Raw genomic sequence first — 23569 nt, forward strand, 5'->3', positions numbered from 1 at the left:
GTACAACGTCGATTTTCGACATGTGGGGTGATTTTGATAATTGAATGCTCTCGAGGCTGAAGGTTTTTCGTGGAGACCTACTGTAGACCTTATTAATTTCTGAAGTGCCTAAATGTGTAAGTGCCAGCATTTGAAATTTTATTTCGCACATATTTCGTAATTTTATGTTTCTCAAAACACACAATTCGATCCTCGAGCCAGTAGAAAATGTCTCCTGCATTAAACTACCCGCGTCGAAACTTCGACGTGTGGGTTGTTTTAGTGGTCTAACTCCAATAAAAAATTACGAGTTTTAGTACTTGAGTATTCACTGTTCACATTATTCAACACCCAAAACTTTAAAAACACGGCAACCGTACATGCGCCTGCAAATTCTATGATGTACGATTTATGCTTTACGCACGCGTGTTAGGAGGTAGCGAAATTAGATGAGCCGAAAGATGTTTGGTGCAGGCAGCATGTGCCTGGACCACGCGCCACAAAAGGGAAACAGTAGTGCGCAAGGAACGACGGAGTGGGGCTCCGAGAAAGGGCGATACATCTCTCGCAGAAAAGTGGGAACAGCAGCAAAAAAAAAAAAAAAAAAAGGCCGTGTATCTGCTTCTTTCTTCGCAAATGTCGACGAAAGACGATAGTCTTTGTCGACATTTGCCAACTAACTGCCTCCCTTCGCTTTCCCGCTCACTTCTCATGTTATCTCTCTCGCATTGCGCTCCTCCCAAGGTAAACACGCTAAAGGTTTGCTCAAGTCAGTTTAAATTTACCGCGTTCCACTGCTTCAGGCCGGGTGCCTCGATGCCAGCGCTGCCGTACGGCGGAGACGCGCGTGAATTGAGGTGCCCTACACTCAACGTTTATAGAACCACGTTTCCCTACTCCACATGCATTCCAAGCAGAACGCGGAACCTATCTATGGAACCATTCGCAACTGTGGCCGCTTTAATTTTTAAAATGCCCCCAGAAGGTGGAATTAAGCATATTAATTTCCCGTCATATTTGCGTAATGTCCTGTTCTTCTTCAACAATGTTGACAAGTATGAACATGTAAACTGGCTTTAGACGTTTAGATATGGTTGTGAATATATAAAACTATTGCGCAGGCTTCGTTTCACTTTGGCCGTGTGGCTGAATCGAGTCAGAGAGTGAGACCAACGCCGCCTGTATAATCATTGCCTAACGCGTGAGCGAAAAATGGCCAAACAGCCACTTTCCTGCTGCTCTCTCCTACCCTTTCCCGCTCCGCAGCATTGCTGCGTGCTTTCATGTACGCCGCACAGCACCGCTTCTCGGAAACTATGCAAAATAGTTGAAAGTTTGTTTAGCGCTCCCCAGGCTGCGCTCCTCCACCTTCTGGTTTTTCACATGCCTGTCTTGGTCTGTCGCAGATAAAACCGCCTTTGCCACCGAACAAAATGACTTCAGCTGCCGCACGCTGACGCCGGCTTAGCGCGCTTTGCGCGCCGGCTTTGCTCGCATTTCGGCATTGTTTTGTCCCCTCTGTTCGCTCTCCACATCGGTACGCACTTTTAAAATTGAGGACTGTACTATAGAAGCACCTGGACAGCGGGGCGGGACCCTCAGCTGCTTATCCTTTTATTTTCTATAATTTTCTGAAATGTACAGGCACGTGATATTTTTGGAAAGTAATAGTTGAAGTGAGCACCTGAACAAAAAATGTGCACGCAATTTTTTCTTCCCTAAATCCTCCAGAGAGAAAAATATCAGCAAAGTAATGGCTGCACCATCCGAAAATATCTTTTTTCTGTTCGGTATTTGTCTACCGAAAATTAATATGTTCTTACACTATTTCAGTTCCGCCTCTGTCAGTTATCTTTGGAAAAATGCAGCAAGTATGAAGCGAACGACACGGTGAAGGTGATCCCCAGTGCACCCCAGAACTATCGCCCCGTCGCGGCTAAGATGTGAGCGAAACGGCTCTTAAAACCGAACAGGCAAGGTGACAGACACACGTCATGGAAGTGTGTGCAGCGTTCGCGACTCGCGAGCAGTGACGTAAGGCGAGATGTCCGCCGGCTCGCGCCACATGGCTGATGAGGGCTTGAACTAGGCGTCCCTCCCCGCCCCATTGAAAAGCGCGCGACGCGTTAGGCAATGTTAATATAGGTGGCGTTGGACAGACAGACAGACAGACAGACAGACAGACAGACAGACAGACAGACAGACAGACAGACAGACAGACAGACAGACAGACAGACAGACCAAAAAATGGCAGCATCTCCACTTCGTGGATGATGGCGAGGGTGCGGAGTACGGGGACTCGAAATGACATCCAAGTTGCGCCCCGGGCCCCCCACCGTCATTCAATTTGAGCCGTGAGTTGCACCTTGATTATTCCCTAAATGAAACTGCAACTCACGGCGCAAATCATTTCGCTTGATTTTCGCTTGATGGTGGTGTGCGCGCGGATGGACGCGGACGGAGATTGGGAGGTCCTAAGCTACTCCGCACCGTTACAGGCGAGGGAGTAAGCCGAACTCACGGCCGTAGCCCAATGGTTAAGACGACTAATACTAACTCTGTCTGGTCTACCAGACATGGGCTCTAATCCTGCCGGTGCCTAGGTGATTCTTTCGCGATTGTAAATGCCATGCGCACGGGCGCGGACGGACATTGTGCTGTCCTAAGGTACTTCGCACCTATAATTTGAAGGTTAGCCCAAGAAAGACTATCGTCTTTAAAAAAAGGTTGGCCTCTGCCGCACGTGCAATACGAGCAGCATTGGGCAGGGGCAGGAGTAGGCTCTCGGACCAGCCTGCGGCCTCTATCAGTGTGTCCGGGAACCGTCTCGCCGGTGGTTTCAAGAACCGCCGAAAGAGGTAGCAGTGGTCTCGCAGGGGCAGCGAGCCTCCCCCCGTTGACGTATAGATGTTGATTCCTTTGCGCGAGCCGTTCTCGGGCGAGCCCGCGCTGACGTTAGAGGCAACACAAACGAACCACAGCTACGCTGTTTAAGCAGGTTTCTCAGTGGGCAGAACTGGGTTTAATTTTTTACCTTTCAGTCTCTTGGCAACATTGGTGGATACCAGCTTCATCTCGGCGGCGCACACCTCCCGGTACTTCTCGGTGAGCACCTTCGGAAAGTACTCCATGTGCCGACCGAGCTCCTCGTCGTCTGTGCAGGACTCCTTCTGCAGAGCCGTGCTAAGACAGACGTAGTAGTTTGTGATGGACCTGCAACGCGAAACGGCAACCCACAATGAGAGGCGACTCTGCTAGTACAGACCTTTTTTATAACGAAATCACTTTATTCGAATTTTCTGTTTATTCTAATTTATTTTTTCATGGGCCACACTCGAGTGGCCCATGAACCATATTCGCATGTGACGAAATGTAATTTATTACGAGATGCTGCTTGGAAAATTGTAAGTTTTTGCCAGGATAATTTCGTTGTTAACGGGTATTGTTAACGGGCATTGACCGCACTGCCGCTGTGCTTTGCTTTTAGCAATATTCGTACTAATATTTCCGTTGCAATACTGGCGCAGTCTAAGGAGGTCGCTGAAATGTGCGGGCAACGGGGGGTGGTGACATCCCAGGGTGAATCCATTTCGATATGATGGGAGGGGTGAGAGCAGCATTGACAAGAGTCTTATTAATGGAAATTCCGGGTGGGCCCAAGCGGGGATGCTTGTTGCCAGGCGGCATCGGCACGCGTGGCGAGCGTGGTCCAGTTGTAGGCGGAAGGACGTGGGCGAGACAGCAGCAGGGGATTGTTCATCCAGCGGAGGGGTTACGAGGAGGCTCTCCCTATCCCCGGAGTGTGCGGTCTGGTTGCCACGTCCCTGCATAAGGTGTCCCGGTATCCATGCCAGGCGAGTTTTAGTGCCATTCTGAGCGAATATGTTGACCATAGCTTGAATCTGGTGGACAGTAGGATGGTCAGAGAAAGCCTTGTTGAACTTGTCAATAGCATTTGCGGAGTCGGTGAAGATACGAATACGGGAAGGCAGAGGAGCAGAGCGTTGTAGGCAAGATGGTCCAGTGAATGGAGATTGCCACGCAGTTCGGCTTCAGTGTGATACGGATAGAGTGCATGTTTTGTAAAAGAACCGTCAAATTTGGGTAGCGCTCGATAGCGCCACGCGAGGCCCCTTCGGTGTCGGTCCAAGCTGGCGTCGGCAAAGATGTCAATTTCGTCGGGGAGCTTCGTGTCCAGGATGCGACGGAGGGCTTTTCGGCGTGGACACATCCATGCTTTGGGAATGCCAGGTCGATGATGTGGCGATGTCAAAAGTGGCCTTTCCCAAGGAAAAGGCGGTGCCAGACTCAGTGGTGGTGACGACATAGTTCGAGAATTCCACGCAGCGAGAGCCGCTCCCTGAGACGTAAGAGATCGGCGTTGTTCGTGTTGGAGGGCAGCTTAAGAAAGCAGGGCTTAGAACGGAGGCAGAGGAGCCGCCTTTTCGAGGTCATCGATGGGGGTATGTCGCGGCAATCCGGTTATTGTTCGAAGCGTGGCCCTGTGCATCACTGATAATGAAGAAGAGAACGACACAGTTCGCCATTGTGATGGAAGATTGTGAGGCAAAAGTAGAGGAGAAACAAACAGGAAAATAGCGGTGGGGAACTTTGGAATAGGCAGTCGCAACACTCGAGGAGATACACTGGTGGGATTTGTGGAGAGAAATAACCTGATGTTAATGAACACATTGCTCTACAAACGAAAGAATAGGAAATTGACATGGCGAAGTCCCAACGGTTCGACAAAAAATTTAATTGACTTCATTTTAGGTGGCAACCCAGGTATTGCACAAGATGTAGGGGTGCTAGGCAAGATTCGAAGCAGCGATCATGAGATAGTTACTGCGCAAAATAAGGCTGAATGTCAAGCGAGAAAAAAGTAAACTTACGAAAAGGAGGAAACTGAGCATGAAGTCAGCCAGAGAAAGGACGCAGGAATTCAAAATAACTGTTCGAAACGAAATCGCGCTTCTAAGCAAGGAGAACGACGTTAATCTAGGCAGGCTAGTTGACAACGTAACAACGGCAATCACAGAATCAGCAGCAGCTATGGGGAAAACGTCATATATAATATAATATAATATAATATAATATAATATAATATAATATAATATAATATAATATAATATAATATAATATAATATAATATAATATAATATAATATAATATAATATAATATAATATAATATAATAAAATAGAATGGAGTAGAAGTTTATTTCATGTTCTTTATAAGACACATAAGAAAACAAACTTGAAAACTAACTCGGAAAACAAATCAACAAATTGCGAAACGTAATTACGCAAATTTTTCGAATACGGCGAATTAAACTGAATTAGTAGAGCTGTCAAAACTGATTAATAGAATCAAAACTCACGACATATGTGACTACACCATGGCAGTGATCAAGGAAAAGCTGGAAACAGAAGGAAGCTTACAATCAACAAAGAGGAAGTTAGCTATCGTCAAAATCGCAAAATTGCAAGTGTTCGCACTCAGAGACGAGCAAGGCAACATTACGCACAGTATGGACGATATAGTTAATGCAGTAGAACGATTCTACACCAGGTTTTACGCCAGTGATATACCTGGGGAAACTGATGAAGTACGAACTAAGCTTACGATGTCTTACTAATAACTAACGAAGAAGTTGAAAAGACTCGCAAAGACATGACATGAGGACAGGCTGCAGGAGAGAATGGTATAACTGTGGGCTATTTGAAGGAGCCATGAAGACAAAATACAAGTTGGGTTTATTAGGAAGACTTCTTAGTAACGATAACAATGATACCAATGTCATCGCAATCTTCGAACAAATAACGGGGATATTAAAGAAAACGTGTGAAGCAGTCGCGACCCCCTAGCCGATTTCCCGCAACTCTTCTATGACGTCACAGAACCTTGTTTGTGCGATTGGCGGCCACCTAACTGACCTGTCGTGACGACACATGACTGGACGTCTGTAATGGGGCCTCTAGTTCCATTTGACCGCATCACTTGAATGCTAACGTGCAGTTAACGCACTGAAAATTATGTTTTATTGTTGTGCTTTTTTTTCGTTAAAATACATCTTTTGTGGCTGTAATGGAGCTGAGTGAGATACGGAATCCTAGTTCTTTCAAATTAAACGAACTTGTATTTTCTCTTCATGATTCCTTTAAAGGAGGGAGGAGATATTGTACTGGAAAAGCTTGCTGCACCATTTTCAGAATGCGTATTGACTGTGAAGGTTCCCACAGACTGGAAAAACACCCGGCATAATTCTGATCCACCACGAAAAGAGAGACACCAAAGACAAAGAATTACAGACCCATCAGCCTACTCTCAGTTGTACACAAATTTTTTACGAAAGCGAGAGTTATCCGCATGAGTGACAGCCTAGATTTCCAACAACCCAGAGAGCAGGCTGGGTTTAGGAAAGGATACTGAACAGTGAACAACATCAATGTCGTCAATCAAGTAACAGAAAAAAAAATCCGCTGTGTTTAGTAATCCCCTTTACGTGACATTGATAGGCTATAAAAAACGTTTGATTTAGCAAACACGGCAGCCGTGCTTGAAGCATCGAAGACCGTAGAACAGAGGAGACCCACAAAAACTCTTAAACGACAAGGGTAATTCCTCACAAGAAAAACGAAAAGTTCGAGATTAAAAAATTCCCCCGCATTTCCTCGAGGGGGAGAATGTGAAAGTGCGAATGCACGGTTGTCGGCCCGCTTGCGGCGCTTGCGCTCGGCCCCCGCAGCCCACCGCCTCGCCGCCTTCTCTTCCATCTCTTCCATCGGGTTTGTAGTATCACGTGTACACCACGCAGTTATCAAGCCGCTATAACGCCGCTGAGTCGCCAACGCACGCCGCTGACGACGTAGTTTGAATGCGTTAAAGATATAACGCGCGTCATTAACACTGATATCACCGTCGCGTCCGTGGCTTGGTCGGTAGGGCGTCGCGCTGCGGCCGCGAAGTCCTCGGATCGAAACCTGGCGCCGGATGCTGTTTCTTTTTTAAATATAGAGGAGCACTGCGGACGCCGCCGCCGCCGCCGCCGCCGCCGGCGGTGGATGGTTTGGGGTCGCTTATAAAGTGCATTCGCACTTAAAAGGGTCAGACAGGTCAGACAGGTACCATCTCGTCAGACAGGTACCATATCGCGGAAACTGTTCACAGCCTGAATGGAGGAGATATTTAGGAAGCTTGGCTGGGACAACGCTGGATTACGGATAAATGAATACTAATTGAGCAGTTTGAGGCTTGCTGACGGCATAATCTTGCCCAGTGTTTCGGCAGAGCAGTTGGAAGAACGATTGAGGAACTGCAATCACAGCTTGGTCATCGGGCTCCAAACAGAAATAATACTAAAGTATTGATAAATAAGAAATAGCCTAATTTTTAATAACAACATTATTGAAGTGGTTAATGAACACGAAATTCTTGGTGTCTGGTATTCGTGTCACCTGAGTTGGGAGCCGCATGTGAGATATGTCGCCCATAAACTCAGTTGAATAGCAGGAGCTGCATCTAGCAGTCGGATGGTCATGCCAGTGGATGTTTAAACTCCAAATATATTATGCTTTGTTCGAGTCGCAATATAAAGGAGCCAAGAAGACAAAATACAAGTTTGTTTTATTCGAAAGATTTCGTGTTTATGTCCCCAGCGCTTGCACGGCAGCAAATGATGCCGTATTTACTGAGAAATTTTTCGCAGAAGGAAAGTTTCGCAGAAGGAAAATCCACCTCACCTGCAGACAGGGAGCGGCTGCGTGTCTTCGTTCCCTCTGGCCTTTTGTATGCTGACCTCAAACTCCTTGGCGCACAGGAAGTGCTTCTGCCAAACTTTGCCTCGTGCGCACACACCAAGATCCGCCGGATGGCGCTTGGAGGCTGCCGGCTCCGACGATGCTGGGAGAGCACGGACAACCGACGATTATCGCATGACTCGGAGCTTGAGTTTGCTCGTCGCTGTTAGAGGTAGGTACAGTCTTCGTCGAAATTTTCTAGGTCAAGCCGAAATTGCGTAGGCCGCAAGAAATTCAATGTACAAGCTTAGGCCCCCAGCGAGGCTGAAACGTTTTAAGCCGGAAAGCTGGAGAAAACACTTTTCTTTCTTACTGTCATAAAACAATTTTGTCACACTTAAAGGTAAAGCTTATTCTATGAATTCTTTGTGGTCCAGAAGGCTTAGGAATGGCCTAGCAAATTGTGATAAAGGGTATACATATCTGGTGTGAAGCCGTGGTCTAGTGTGAGCGCTGGCTACGTACGCAGGTAAGCACTGCAGACGATCCCTCCTGTCCTTGCTGCAGACGTTCGTCCTCAATCGTAACTGATGCTATACTCGGTTACAACTCAAGAACGGCACCACCTTATGAAGTGTATCACTCCGCCAAAGCGCCGGACCCATGACGTCAGTGCGCGCGCGTTTTGAAACGGGTTTGCTATGAATGCGTCATATCGTCTGCCTTGTCTCACGCAGTTTGTTTGTCGTCACTGGAGTCGTTTATAAGCATATTAAGTCGAAAAAATCACGGGAACGGCTCACGCCATGTTCAAAATATCCGCAGTAATGCTCTACTTGCGCCGCGCGGAGAAACATCCGGCTACGGTTTGATAAGGCACGGCGGCAACTTCCAGTGCCGTTCTTAAGTTGTCACCGAGTATAGGCAAAACCATTAAAACCTGAAATACTGGATGTTTCTAGTTCCCTTCAATCGTATTTATGAGCAGCCGGCTTAACACATGCAATTATCTTCTACAAGGCGACAAGCAACGTTATAGTACTTGTTGGGCGGGTGACATCAATTGCAAGAGGGTTGTCGGCACCATGGCTTAGCCGCCGGCTTTCCCTTTTTCTCTGTCCTCCTCCCTTGATACCACTATTCTTGAATCACCCTACCCATGCGTTCAAGAATGTTGGGTTCCGACAGCGATGCGATGATATTCCTCGCGTATTCCTCCGCGACGCTCCGGGTATACTACTCGTTGGACTTGCGAGGAGATTGTAAGCTTTCTCTGGCGACTAGATGTAGATGCTCTTGCATCCTTACTTCAGTTACCATCTCCATTCTATATTATCCTTCATGTATCCTACATAAACCATGCTTGTGCGCTGCTTAGCGTCCTCTCTATGTGAGCTTTCCAACCAAGTTTTGCTTTTATTTTAGGGATCTGTCTCATTCCAACGCTACGCCCGTGAAAAGCTAAGCCACGGAAGGAGCAGCCATGAAGAGAGCAAAGAACACCTTCAAGTTCAGATGTCGTGTCAAGCAGAAAAAAAAGCCATTCCACTCAATGTGGAAGCTGTCGGAAGTGCAGAGCAGTGATTCGCCATAATGGGCTGTAGCGTCGTTATCCGTTCACCACCCCGTGCAATTCAATTTTCCCGCCTTCACAGTGCTCGAGCGCCCACTGCCTGAAACTGCGCCAGCGGGGTTCTGTTCTTTTCGTGCTTGGCTTAGTAACGTATGCTGGAGCTGTTTTGCGTCATCTTGAACACGCCATTTTCTTCTTGCGCGGCCGCTTTTTTCGCTTACTACCGTAAAAACCAACCCGACGAGCGTTCCCAACTAAATGAACTCGGGCGCTGCCGGTTAATTACCTATATTTTGCCTCAAATGTGCCCACAGGTTTTTTTGTACTAAACAACGGGCAGATGTAGGACAAGCGCCAGTGGTTTACGACTTTCGAACGCTTATGACTATATAATTCGTTTGGCTTTCGAAGCGTCTGGAGTACGCCGCGACGACGGCGCTTGCACGGAACGCCCTGCATGTTGCTGTGCTTAGGCCCAGCGAGCGAGCTACGACGACGACAAGGCGAGCCGCCTAAAGTGCTCTGCACTTAAAACGTCAGCGCTGTAAGAGCATACCGTTGTGCCGCTGAGCGCACACTATATTGTTGTTCCGGAAGAACTGCTTCATTGGCTCCAGCTGCGACCTCAGGAAGCCCGTGTCCCGGCACCCAGTTTCTTGAACTAGATTGGCCACGCAACTCTTGTATTTCTCGACGAGCCTGCGAGGGTTCCAAGGGCGCCATTTTCCGTCACCCGACCACATAGGTAGGCGCAGTCTTGCACTGTTAGCAGAACTTGTTGAGATAGTCTGTTCATTTGGGCAGTGCAAAGAATAGGGCGCTGAGCAGAGGAAGACTAAGGTACGCACAATCGACATGTGCAGGAACTTGTATACGTTGTTTGTGTCTACCTTCGTTTTCGTCTGTTTGGCGCCCTCTTCTGTCAGGTTGCCCGAGAGGCTTGTTGATTAGTTTCAATCGTTTACAAGAGCGTCAAAAACGAGTCTTTCTTGCGATGTTTAAATGCGAAAATTTTGGCTAGTCTGTCTGCCCCAGAATCAGTAAAAATGTTCCCGTTCGATGATTCCGCAAGTGCGTCACACTCGTGGCTGCGGAACCACCCTGATCAGTGACTGAGGGATGAAGTGGGATACTCACGAGCACGCAAACCTGTTATTTCCGGGTTGTTGCTGTAAATTCAGTCCAAACGTGGCGTCGCACAGCTCTCGCTCGGCAATGAAGCGGGTTTCATCGCAAGCGCTCTCATCTGCAACAAGCGAGGGATGAGCAAAAAATAAAAAAATAAAACGCAGTTCCACTCCGCGTCACATCTGCTCAAACAGCATAGCTGTGGTTCTCTTATGCCGGATCGAACGTAAACGGACGTCCGCCCAAGAATAGCTGCGCCGTCTCCGCGCATATTGTATGCTTCGCGCGAACGAATGGACAGCCAGACGTGAGTGAGTTACTCTGCGCTCCCTAGCAGCAGGGAGTGGAACCCGCCGATGATGATGATTGCTCCTTGTATCCCCTTTGTAGCAAGGTGATGACGTGTCATTTTACCCCACGAGATCACTGCCCCCTCTGTCGGTGGGTTAAGCAGCGTGCCCCTACCCCTGCGTGACGCAGGACCTACAGCAGACTTCCGAAAAGGCTCGACCTACGACAGCTCCGCTGTTAAAAACAAAGACAAGGTGCGCAAATTTCAGCAGGCAGACAGTGTGAAGAGTTCGGTTCAACTTACGGTTTTTTCCGTCGTATTCAGCCGGCAGCTGAAGGACTTGGGAGCCATCGCAGACAGCGAACGAAAGTGCAGCGCTCAGGAAGCTGATCAGGGCCTTCATTTCAATTAAGACCTGCGAAACTTTGTGTATGTGAGTCAAAAGAGAAGGAGCATTTTAGATTTATAAAAGCGTACGTAAGGACATTGAGTTCTAGTGACGGGAATCGCGAGCGTGTTAGAGTAGCATACATACCCCCGACACATGGCTAACCCAGTGGCCCAGATAGACGGATTTGTAAGGAATCGGTAATGTACTCTGAATGCGAGGGTTCAGTACCCCCACAGGACTCGTTTTTTTTCTCCAGGTTCGTTGATAACATAAATGAAGTTAACTTCATTTGCAGAAAACAGTCAAGCTATTTTGCTGTGCTCTTTTTGGAGTTCTAGTTTATGTGTTAGATAGCGCAGTTAAAGTGCTCCTGTTTACCCAACTTTGCACCTGAATACTGAGAAAGTAATAAACGAGCTACTCAGTGAAAAACGCCGACGACGGCGTCTGGTTTTGTGGGAGCGGAACGGCCCCTAAATTCCAATTGGTTGGTACGAGTCGTGGGGCTCGTCAATAACGATCCGCTCAAGCTCAAAGCGGACGCGCTTCGTAAATGAAACAAAAACGCGCATCAAAGCAGATCGTCCTTTAAAGAAGCCGAGGAGATGAGTGGCGGGAAATGTGTGGTGGTGGTGGTTGTGGTTTGCGACGGGAAAATGAAAGGAAATTCACTGGGGGAAGGGAAGTAGAGGGGGAGTGATAGGATAAAGTTGGAAGAGAGAGAGAGAGGGAGAGAAAGGTATAAAGAGAGCTGTCAGTCCTAGAACGCTGTCAGTCCGGGCACACCAGTCAATCACTGCACTCCGGGCTACAGCCGCTGCGTGAGGCCGGTCGTCTCCAGGAAGTGTGTGTGTTGGGGGGGGGGGGGGGGGGGGTGCGGAAGAGGTCGGGGTCGGGAGAGGTGGTGGTGGTGATGATGATGATGATGATTGCTATTGGTTTTCCCTTTGTAGCGGGGTGATGACATGTCATCTTACCAAAAAGAACTAATATACCTATGTTTTATACTGTTGGTTTACTACTAGCGCTGCTTAGGGCAGGCACAAAAAAGTTGTTAGGCACAAAATACTTTTTTCTGTTACAGGTGGTAACTGTCCTAGGCAGTACTCCCCTCTCTGCTTTTCGTTCACCATCATTTTAATCTTCTTTTCGTGGCCTCGACAGCCTCGACTTCCTCTGCACTTCCCTTAAATCGTACGGCTTCTGGAAGCCTAATATTTCCCTCATGTAGATTTGGATGAATACCCTCGCATGTTAACACTATGTGCCGCATAGTTTGTTTCTTTTCCGCAGACCAGGCATACCCCATCATTTTGTGAATGCTTCCCCACAAAGCTCTCAGTTCCCAAGCAACCTGCTCTACCCTCAAAAAGCAAAGCAATGCCCTGGGAATTGTCCTTAAAATTTTCTTTTCTGATGTCCAATTTCTCAGCCCTGCACATCTCTAACGACATTTTCGCTTCTATTTTTTCTCTCCATTTATTCGTTTCTATCTGCTTTGCCTCTTTTTTGGTTACCTTGGCTGTTTTGGATTCTCCACTGTTCTTTCCGTATTTCATCGTTAGCCTTCTAGTCTTCCTTAACCACTGCGTCTCCACGCTTTCCAAGTATAGGTACCTAAAAACCTTAGCTGCTCACATATTTTGGTCTACTGCTCTCAACGTCCTCTCAAAACATATTTTACTCTGCGCTTCTCGAACTTCAAACGACGCCCAGCCCATATCTCAATGCACTGCTTCGTTAGTTTTTCCAGGGGATGTAGGTAAGCGGAAGCCTCACTCAGAGGCGGTCTCGTTTTTTCCATGGTACTTGTTAGTTGCTCTGTGAATCTAGAACCAAGGAATAAGCTTACCCGCGCATCAACGTTAAAAAAAAAAAACTATGCCAAACGCATATTTGACTCGGGGCCACGCAGTATTATATGAATGAGTCCTGCTTGTCATAAGTCAACTAAAGAAAAAAATACCGTATTTACTCGATTCCAAGCACCTCCCCCTTTTCAACTATCGCGATTCCCGAAGTGAGGGGGGGGTGCTTAGATTCGAAAAAAACTACATCACCCCCCCCCCCCCCCTCCCCCCGGCCACTTCCTTTGCGTCGTATGTCGACGAGACCGGCGCAAGAAATAAAGTTTTATTTGGCAAATATTAAAAACAAAATAGGTGCAGACAGTGAACAGATCGCTTGCATCTGATCCTCAGTCACCCTAACTACCATTTGAGTCCGTTGCGCCGCTTGAGCCACCGCTCTCAGTAGCCCCAACAGGTCCTCTTTTGTTCCATTCAAGTGGCTTGTAATTGAAAACTTCATAATTTACTTGGCCCGAGCGTGCACTCGGGCCCGCTTCCAGGCGTCTCAAATCCACCTTGCGATGGTTGCTTAGAAAAGGGGACGCTTAGATTCGCATGAAAATACTTTTTTCAAGATTTTTCCCGAAAGTAGGCGGGGGTGCTTAGAATTAGGGGGCGCTTAGAATCGCGAAAATACGGTAGTTTTCTTCGGACTTCCCCACTGTTCGCTTTCTGATTGTACTACAAATTCCGCGCATAGGTGTTCGCATAGCACCACAACGGCTGTGTATAAAGACAACGACAAGACTATCCCTGATAGTTATCGGGCCTGCAAGGCAAAAAAAATCAATTTTAACGCGTTTAAGCTTAAGCTGGCTCACGGGACGAGCATGATTCGAAGACCTGCGGTTTTTACCTTTTTTTTTGAAGTCAGAAATACAGCTACCGTTTGCCTTCAGATGCAGGGAAAATAAAGGCAGTCACGACGGGCTATCATTATTGACTCAAATATTGAATGGAAGGCACTGTCCTTGGTTACGGTGGCAGAAGAACGTCCCACGCCGCTTCCAATCGCCCCACCCGTACGCTCATGTTCTTAGAATGGCCTCGCTACGGATATGTTGAAGGGAATGTCTATTCCGCCTTCGGCCGGGAGAAATGCGAAGCCAAAATTCTTCCGGCACTCGCCCCTCATTGGTTGTACAGCCGCGTGACGTTTGACTTAAACATAATCTGCTATTCTCCCGGCACATCTTCACCAGTGACAAAAGTGAGGGCCAGGAGTAACCTAACATGGCCTAACGTAATCTTGCCTAGTCTAATACAACCAAACTGACCTTACCTAACCTAACCTAGTCTAACAAAACTTGACCTGTCATAACCTAAACTAATCCAAAGTAACCTAGCCTTACAATACCGCCCATAACCCATCACAAACTATAGTAGAAGTCCTGTGCGTCGACCTCACGGCAATTGTAGGAATAATCGGCCAAAAGCGAAATTTCCCAACGAAAGCCCCATAAACAAAAACTTGCAAAGTTCTGAAACGGCAGAAAAAGGAAGATGTTCTCCTCAGGGATACGAACTGTTTCCTTTGCATTTCAAAACGAGCACTATATCACACCACGACAGCAGCCGACGGGACAGATTTTGCGGCGTATTCGTCCCAAACATGATTCAAGTAACGTTCTTAGCCAATCCCAATCGACAGCAGGAATAAATTCCTCGCGGCGTTACTACCAGCTGCCGGTAGAATAGGCAGTACCGATGTGTAACTAATAATTCGACGGCACTACCGAAACACATCCCAGCCCTCTCTAGTGCATGTCGCTTGCGTTATCGGAGAGCTTTTAAGCGCTAATTATGCTGTATTTATTGCTGCTTTCTCGGTGCGCTTGCGAGGCACCGAGAGATGAATGCGGGCAAAGCGGGTGCCGCAGAATTCGTAAGAACGTGCGGCTGAAGTCGGTTGGTTAGGTATACGGCGGTTAAATACGCTAGTAACACTACCGGAATAGCGACAATCAGAAAGGAAATTGCGTGGAAATACCTTGCGTAGACGGTAGATCGAGACGACTGGCTCCGGACGTGGGTGTTCTTCTTCTTCTTCTGCCTCGGGGCTGCCGGTCTTTTCTACCGGTTTTTGGAGAGCTGCGTTTCGAGTCACTGCAGGCGGGGCGCTTCCGCAACGATGCAGAACTTAAAAAAAAAAAAAAAACAAACGCGATGACAAGCTCCTGTCTGCACCAAAACCGACTTAAAGGACGGTAACAAACATTATTTACGAAAGAAATGCGTCGAAGTAATATCAGGGAGCATTTTTCTAATAAAGAAATCCCGGAAATAAGAAAAAAATTAAGGCGGAAGTGCCGGGGCTTCTTCTTCTTAGGCGGTTCGGGTGAAAAGGAAAAGGAAGTGCACTGGGGATATTATTGTGCCCAACTGGGTGCTCACCTGCATACAAAGTCGGCACCTCTTTCTTAGCAGCTTTGGATGAATAAAGTTTTCACCACCACCACCCAGTGGAACTGCCGGGGCTCGAACTCATTGTTAAAAGCCACGACCCTGCTCAGTAGGCCACACAGGTAGAAATGTTAGTTTTCATGAAATTTTCAGGGGCATGATAAAAACAGGCTTCTTTTGAAGCTTTTTTTTTCAGAAAAGCGTGAAAAAATGCAAAAGCATGATTCCGCACAGATATCTCGAAATCTCAACATACTTCTTAAGGCGAAAGCCTTGGGTGTCTCATCAAACGGCAAAAGTGACCGTAATTGCTGGCAACTTCACAAATTGAAACAAATTACTGAGGCTCTTTAAAGAAAATGAGTAAAGAAAATATAGAAAAAAAATTGGCGCAGCTTTTACTAGCGGTGCAACGCAGGAGAAAGAGTAGAGAAACAGCGCATCCAATGAGAGAGGAAGCAGCCGGACCTCAGCAGTGCAAAGCCGCTTTCGACGGCGGCACTGTAAAGCAAAGGCGAATAAAGTACGTAGCAATCGCCGTCATCCCTTTTGTTGTCGCCTTCTGACGGTACAGCCGCGTAGGGCAAATCCTCTTGTAGCGTGTCCTCGCGTCGGTAGACCTATTCCAAGGGACATCCACACACGTACCCCTGCCCTCTCAGGCTGTTGTGGGTTAGGCGGAATACGCTCTCTGCTCACATTGCAGCGGATAGGGCTTGTCACCCTACGTATATTCCCCGTCCACTGCCAATGTTAACAACCGGTTTAATAGGAAACTTTCTCCAACGAAAGGACGATCTGCATCGCGCCACACGTGCCCTCATCCCACAGTGTGGAACGGACCTCCCCAGTAGACTTGCTTGCTGGGAAGAGGTTTTGCTGCGCAGACTTCGCGTTGGAGCGGCGCTTTCACCTGCTGTGACCCGGGCGTGGCCACCACGCTACCATGCCCCGTTCGATGACACCTGTCCCTTCTGCACAGCTCCTGCCGAACAAGCTGATGCGGACCATCTAATATGGGCGTGTCCTTCAGTGGGCTCAGCCAGAAGGCGACACCTGAAAGGCACAGGCCTCCATCCTGGAAGAACCCTTGACCTCCAGCGGTGGCTCTGGGAACCCCACCACCGCTCCCTTGACTTCCTTCGAGAGATAGGTGCCCATCTCTACTTGTAAATAAGTTATTTTTATGCCAACGGGCATTCTGTCACAAATGAATAAAAATAGACCTCCACTTCTTCATCAGGTGGTCTGGTAGCCATCTCCACATGTGGATTATGAAGGGAAGGCTTGACAGATTCGACATCATCGTCTTCGGAGCGGCGGACCGGTGGTGCTCCGGTCGCTACACGACGATGAAGATGAAGACGGGAGCTCCTCATGGGACGTGTAGCCCATGCGGAAGCCTGGACGGCGCCAGGCGGTAGCAGCGAGGCACGCGCTCACGTGCGTTCGGGGTTTTCTGTCTACGCCAGACGGATTTGTGTCGGCCTAAATAGCTCTGCTGTTAAATCGGATTTCAATTCGGATTTCGATTCAATTATCCTGATGCATGCTGCTTGACAAGGTGAACGTGACGGAACGCAAACACGATGCAACAGTGAAGACGTCTTCGGTAATCACTGGCTATAGTTTTCAGATCGCTTGGGAGACTTCAGTTTCCGATGAATTTTCTTCGTTAGCACTGAAAAAATATAATTGTTACTAGAGTGTGAAGACGGGCTAGTTGGTTCATAATCATGCCAGAAAAACAGCGCAAAGAAACCGAACGGAAGGCAAAAAAAAAAGACAAACACGGGCGCTGTTTGTCTCTTTCTGGTCTGCCATTCGGTTTCTTTGCGCTGTCTTTCTGGCATGACTGTTACATTCCACATCAGAAAAGTCCCAGCCGAGCTTCCACTCTCAAAATCTGCGCACGATTGCACCTGCAGGCATTGACCTAAGAAAGCGCTTTCCTCCCAGCAGATTGATTGCATAACGAAAAATTTCCCTGAAGAAGCTCTGCATGTGTTTTTCAATTTTAAGTTGGTAGAAAAAACAAAAAAACGTGTTTTTTTTAAGTTAAAAAATTTTTTTGAACGGCTGACGTCTCTACGCAGAGGGCGAACAGCAAGCTCGCTTTAGCAGTGTAAAAACTAACGATGTGGAGGTGCTAGGCGTCACAAGAACGGTCCGGCCTGCACTGACTTGGTAACGGAATATCGCTATGGGACAGTTTTTAAGCCTAATGATCCTCATCCGTCTATTATTCCCACGCTATGAGATGAAGATCCACCCCATCGACTCTTAGGAGTGCCCGTATAATACGAATTAATTCTTGGCGCCAGGATTTTTCTCCAGCTGTACTGATAAAAAACACATCCCAGTTCCTTTGGACATAAATACATCAGTGATATCATAGCTGAGCTTTCTCCAACTGGATTTAGGAGCAGAGTGTGAATGAACTCCGCGTATGTATTTGATAATTTTCCGTTCGCTAGCCCTTGTAGGTGGACGAGCGTGTCTTTTCTTTACAGCGGAGCTGTTTATTTTGAATCCCTGTATGCACCCCCGCATGCACTTCCAGAGGGGCTATCCTGGGCGCCGCACGTCCGTGTTGGGATCAAGAATGGTGACTGTGGATGGAGGGGGAGGGGAAAGAGTGTGGCGACGGCACCACAGCCTTCGGTGATGCTTCACGGCAAGCCACGATCACGTGTACAGCCAACTGCAGAAGGGATAGTACGAAAAAATGGCTGGTGATTACGATACTCCCTAGTGCGATATTTGGGCGCAGCAGCAATACGCTGAGGCAGGACTCACTCCTCGGTTCTCTCGACGGCAGCGATGATGAGCCTCTGCGTCGGCAGCCCGAAGTGCGTCTCAGGAAGGCACCGCGAACTGCGTCTTCAGCGAACGCACATCATAGTCACGCGCACGCCCGCCTCATGTTTCCGCCAAATGTCGCGCCGTCGAGCGCCTCGTGCGGGCACGGCATACTGCCCCCTCCACACCCCCACCAAACACTTCTGAGAGCGCCGGCTCGCGCCGCCACGGCGAACCGCCCTCCCTCCCAATTTCGCAACACTCCTCCTTTGCTTTCTTTCATCGTTCGCTTTTTCTTTCACTCGTCGGTCCTGCCATCGTTCACTCGGTCATGGCGTCATGGCGGCACTTTATTTTGCGATACCGAAACTAGCCGAAGTGTCCGGGCTCTGTTTGAAATCTGCTGAAACAGGGTAGATAACTTAGTCACGCTGGCAACCCCTTTCCCCAGAGGCGGGGCTCTGACACCGCCACTCGCCGTAGTATGTACGCGCTCGAAACTCACCAAGGGAGGTCAGGTAGTATGCCGTGGACGTGCGCTGCTTGCTGGGATCTTGCACTGGACGGCCGTCGAGGCGGTGGCGCCATCTTCAGTCCCAGAGGAATATTATCGCCTGGACGGCCGTTGAGGCGGTAGCGCCATCGGTCGGCCTAGCGGGGTACCTTTGCCTGGCGTGACGGGCATCATCGCCGGACATCGCGAGCCCCCAAACGCTCCGCTGTTAAAAAGGAGCCATTCCACTTTGTGAAGGAGGTCGTTGACCAGCGAAAATTTCTAGCACACGACGTAGAGGTGACCCGGAATTCAGGGGAAATGATAAGCACTTCTTCCGAGGTTTATTTTATTTTATTTTACATTAATTCATTTTATTTCTTTTAGAACCAACGGGACTTCAATTTTTAAAGCTTGGCTGGGACGGAATAGAACGCCTACTGTAGTGGTGCATAGGTTCCGGGTTACCCCCGTAATATTAGAGTTTTATTAGAGTTTCAGCTCGCCGTATGCTCCGTCCATTCTCTTCGTACCGGGTTGACTGGGACCCACTGGGAACTTGCGCATTCGTTACGGGGTAGGGGGGTGTCGTACTCCCCGTGCACGCGCACGCAGGCGCAGTCGGGTTCCGGTCAACACGGTACGAACGGAACGAACGGAGCATACGGCTTGCTAAAACTCTCTATGAATGGCGATGGTTCGAATCCATCCCTTTGCTGTTATTTTCCTCTAAAGATTTTTTCTCAGCTTTAATTTTTTAGCTGATAGGTTAGTTTCTGGCATTTTAATAATTAAATTTTCTTTTTCATTGGATAAGGCTACGTTACGTAGCGATATTCTTGCGTTAAAGAGAGTGAACTAGTTCCAGGTGCACTGTTTTCTTTTTTTTTTTGGGGGGGGGGGGGGGGGAGGGGAGAACGCCACTGGGCGTCAATTTAGTGGAGTGCTTATATTACCGTCGCACGTCACTCCAGGCACAGCGAATCTTCATTCTCCATAGTTACGCCTTCAGCGAAATTACGACACGAGCCCAGTAAAGCATACAGTTTCATTCTAATTTATCCTAGACGGAAATCTGCGCCACTGTCTAGGGGAGCCGCGCTTCAGCGGGAGTTCCGTATAGTTCCTTCATGTACCGGGCAGGTACATTCCACTTATATATTACATGTGATGAACCTGAAACCATAGAGAATTTGTTTCTTACATTGCCGCGGTTTCTCATTAATGAGAAGAAAATACCTTGCGGACCCAATTCACCGCCTTGGACTTACCCTTTCAATGCCGGTATTGCTTTCGTTTGGTGCCATTTTGCTGGGCTTTACACACAGGAATTTGGTTATAGCCGTCCACACCTACATCTCAGAGATAAGGCGCGTACCCTGTTAGCCGCTCTTCGGGAGTTTGAGCTCTACACAGACACAGTCTTTTCTTCAAAATTCCCGCATACCCATTTCTTGCAGATTCCCGCATAGTGCGCACTTGTCTTCTACAAATTCCTATACTTGTTGTACGATTATTCTAAAAAATAATAAAAAAGATAATCTTAGTTTCCGAAATAGGGCACATTAGCCCCAATAAATCTCCCGATGCTGGCTAATCCCCCAAGTAGGTACGCTCCACAAACAAATGAACATCATCAAAAACAACAACCACCTCATCTAGTGCGATGAACAAGACGCGGAAGTGCATGTGTGTCTTTTTCTTCCTCGTGGCGTTCTTAACACTTGCGCAGATTCTCTTCGTTGAGAACGCGATGGACATCGCGATTCCGAGAGCCTGGTTCGTGAAATCTCACGGCCCACCTCCGTCTACGAAAGGCGCTCGTCATCGGCACCGTAGCATCCCCGGACAGGGCGCGAGGGACGCCTGGGCCGTGCGGCGCCAGTGCAAGCGGCCGAAGCCCGTGGACACCCTGTTCCTAATTCATTCGTCCCCCGCTGGGTGGAAGAACCGCGCCGTGCTCAGGCTTACCCTCCTGTCTCCATGGGCCAGGTAAGAGGGAGAAATCATCTTTATTTGTCCTGCAAACGCGACGCGGCCTCACATCGTGTCAGCCGGCCACTCGGCTTCCGTCACCTTCTCATGCCTTACCCCCAGGGTGGGGGTGACACTTTCGGGCGTTGAAGCTCGAGGGCGTCCGACACTGAGGCCCTTCAGAACATGCTCACTATTCTGTGGACCAGACCCCACAATAACGCCCAGCTATACTGCTAAAAGGGCCTAGCTGGCCGGCAATTGTAGAGCAGGAATAGAGCAGGAATAGAACAGGAATAGAGCAGGAATAGAACAGGAATAGAGCAGGAATAGAGTCCAAACTGTGGAGCAGGAATATTGACGCTGACGGCCTACCTTAGAGACCCAGCTGTTCTATTTTTGTAGCGTGAGGTACACTGGCCGAGGTTGAGCAGTTTCGCGTGGCTCCTGGAGAGCCGTGCTGCGCATACGCGAGGAGCAGTGACGTCTCACGGCGCACAGTTGGCGCACCGGAGCCGCTGTCGCCGCGACTGGGTTGGATTGGATTGGATTGGAAATAGTTTTAGCAGCAGCGAGCTTCCTTCGCAGTTCCAGGTCACAGTCAGATGTGCCCAATGCGCAACCGTTCATTGGACCTCCCGCAGAAAGTGTCGCCATGCGGGTTGTGGGTAGAGGGCGCACTCCACTGCATTTACCCTCGCATGATAATCAGTTAATAGTAGACAACCAGCAAACCCAAGGCGCACGTTAAAGATCCCCAGGTGGTCAAAATTAATCTGAAGCCCTCCACTACGGCGCGCCTCATCGCCTGCGTTGCGTCAGCGCGTTAAACCCTACAATCAGCTCACGCTACGTATATCCTGGCACAGCCGAGCCTAGCCACTGCTAATTTTTTTTTTGTGCACAATGTGCTCTCAAGTCATTTAGACGCATTATTTTGCAAAGGTGGTGTCTATTATCACGGCAACCGTCAGAATTACCGCCAGAAATTTCCCACCTCAGTCGACTATGATTGGCTAGCACGCCACCCGGGGATTCTATAGGACAAATATTCCCCGTAAACGAGTTGCTACTGCTGCTCCTGTGGCGCTGAGGTAAGCACCCGCTTTGTGACGAGAATGCCTATATTTGAGTGCTGCAGAAGAGCTGTTTTAAATGCAGAGCATTTCTTAGCCTCGCCCCTTACTGCGTCGGACGGCGTCCGCAGCTCCGCGTCCGCAGCAGGTGCGCCTCTCCTCCTTCCCTCATCTCTCTCAACAGCAGCTGGCGCGCACATGCGTCGTAGTCAGCCCGTTGGCTCCGTCGCGGTCTAGGCGTAACAGGTGCGTGATAGCAGCGCGGTGGGGCGCGGAAGGGCGCGTGCTGCTTGCGCATGCGCGCTCTCCCCCCCGTACTGCTCTCCCTCCACTGCACGCGCTGCAAATATAAAGCGGCTAGCGGTCGCTCGTGCTTCAGTCACTGCGTTGCTCCTTCCTTCCTTGGTTGACGCTCGCTCCCACGTTTACTCGTGTCTGCTACTCCAGCATCACGGAAGAAGCGATGGAAGCAACACTGCCTTCAACCAGTACTGAGGCCCCAATGCTCTGCATTTACTCGTGTTCCCCTCGCGGGAAGGCGCGGGAATTTTTTTAAATGCAGAACATTTCTTTAACTCACGATGTCACCCGTTCTTGGCGTCCGTAGTTGTCCGCATCGCTCGCAGGTGCGCCGTCTCGGCGCGATCGTGGCGTGATAAATTCGGGTGTCGGCGAGGCTCGAACGCACTCATCGCCGCGCTCTCTCGTCAGCCCCGCTCCTCCTCGCCTACTCTCCGCTCGCATCGCGCGCTCTCTCCGCGGTCGGTTCGCGCCCAACAGGTGGGGGCGCGCGCGTCCCGGGATCAACAACATCTGTGGCGTGATCGTGACGTCAGCATCGCGCGCGCGCGGCGCGATCGTGGCGTGATAAAGGCGGGTGTCGGCGAGGCTGGAACGCACTCATCGCCGCGCTCTCTCGTCAGCAGTTGCCACAAGTGCAACAACATTAACGTAACGCAAACTACTTAACGTCGTGCGCCCCCGGAAATGCTCTGCATTTGATCGTGCCCCTCGCGAGGGGGATGTTTCTGCATCGCTTCCCCGTGGACATCGTTTGCAAACCACAAATGTTTGCTGGTACCTTCATATAAATCTTGTAATCTACGTTGGTGAGGCTTATCGGACCATACGACCCCACCAATATGAGTTTAGCCGTTCTGCTCAGCACAAATGACGGTCGCCGACGCCGCTGCGGCCAATCACCTGATCGGAAGCAGACCACCCTCGCAGCCTCCCATGCATACGCCGCTGGGTCGTCTTGGGCTACGTGCTCGTCTCGCGCCCGGCAGAGAGAAACGGCGCGTTCGCCGGGCCTCCTTCTGTGAGCGTTGCAAGGGACCGAACGGCTTTGTGCCGTGGTTGGCAGTACAGCTACATCAAAGGTTAACCGAGCGAAACCAAGCCTCAATCAGACAGCCGAGTTTTTTTCTTAGCTTTCGCAATTTGTTGAAGTTTTCGTTTGTCGTGAGTTTGTTATGCTTTTTTTTAGTTCTGGATATTAGTATATCAAAAGATTGACGAATATTGAGTAGGTTTGATTAGGTTTAATACAGGTTGTGTTCTGTGTCGTTGGGATGGGTTATGTTATGTTCGTGGCAGTTGGTAGGTTGTGATACGTTCGTTGGTGTAGAATACTTTGGGTAGAGCGGGTTGGGCTAGGTTCGGCGGGGTTAGGGTTATGTTACGTGTCACGTGAACGGATGGTGGGGTGGTCTTAACCAGCTTGGAGCAATGGACACAGGAAAGCCGCTGACGAGTTTGACATAACACACATTTAATGTACACACGGAAAACCCTCAGGCACAGCACTCAATATTTAAACTGCACAAAACCGATAAACAGTCAAACCTCTACAATCCCCAAAATACAA

This window comes from Haemaphysalis longicornis, unplaced genomic scaffold (assembly GCF_048455015.1).
Source record: "Haemaphysalis longicornis isolate Haplotype H1 unplaced genomic scaffold, Haemaphysalis longicornis Haplotype H1 scaffold_12, whole genome shotgun sequence".
Taxonomy (NCBI): domain Eukaryota; kingdom Metazoa; phylum Arthropoda; class Arachnida; order Ixodida; family Ixodidae; genus Haemaphysalis; species Haemaphysalis longicornis.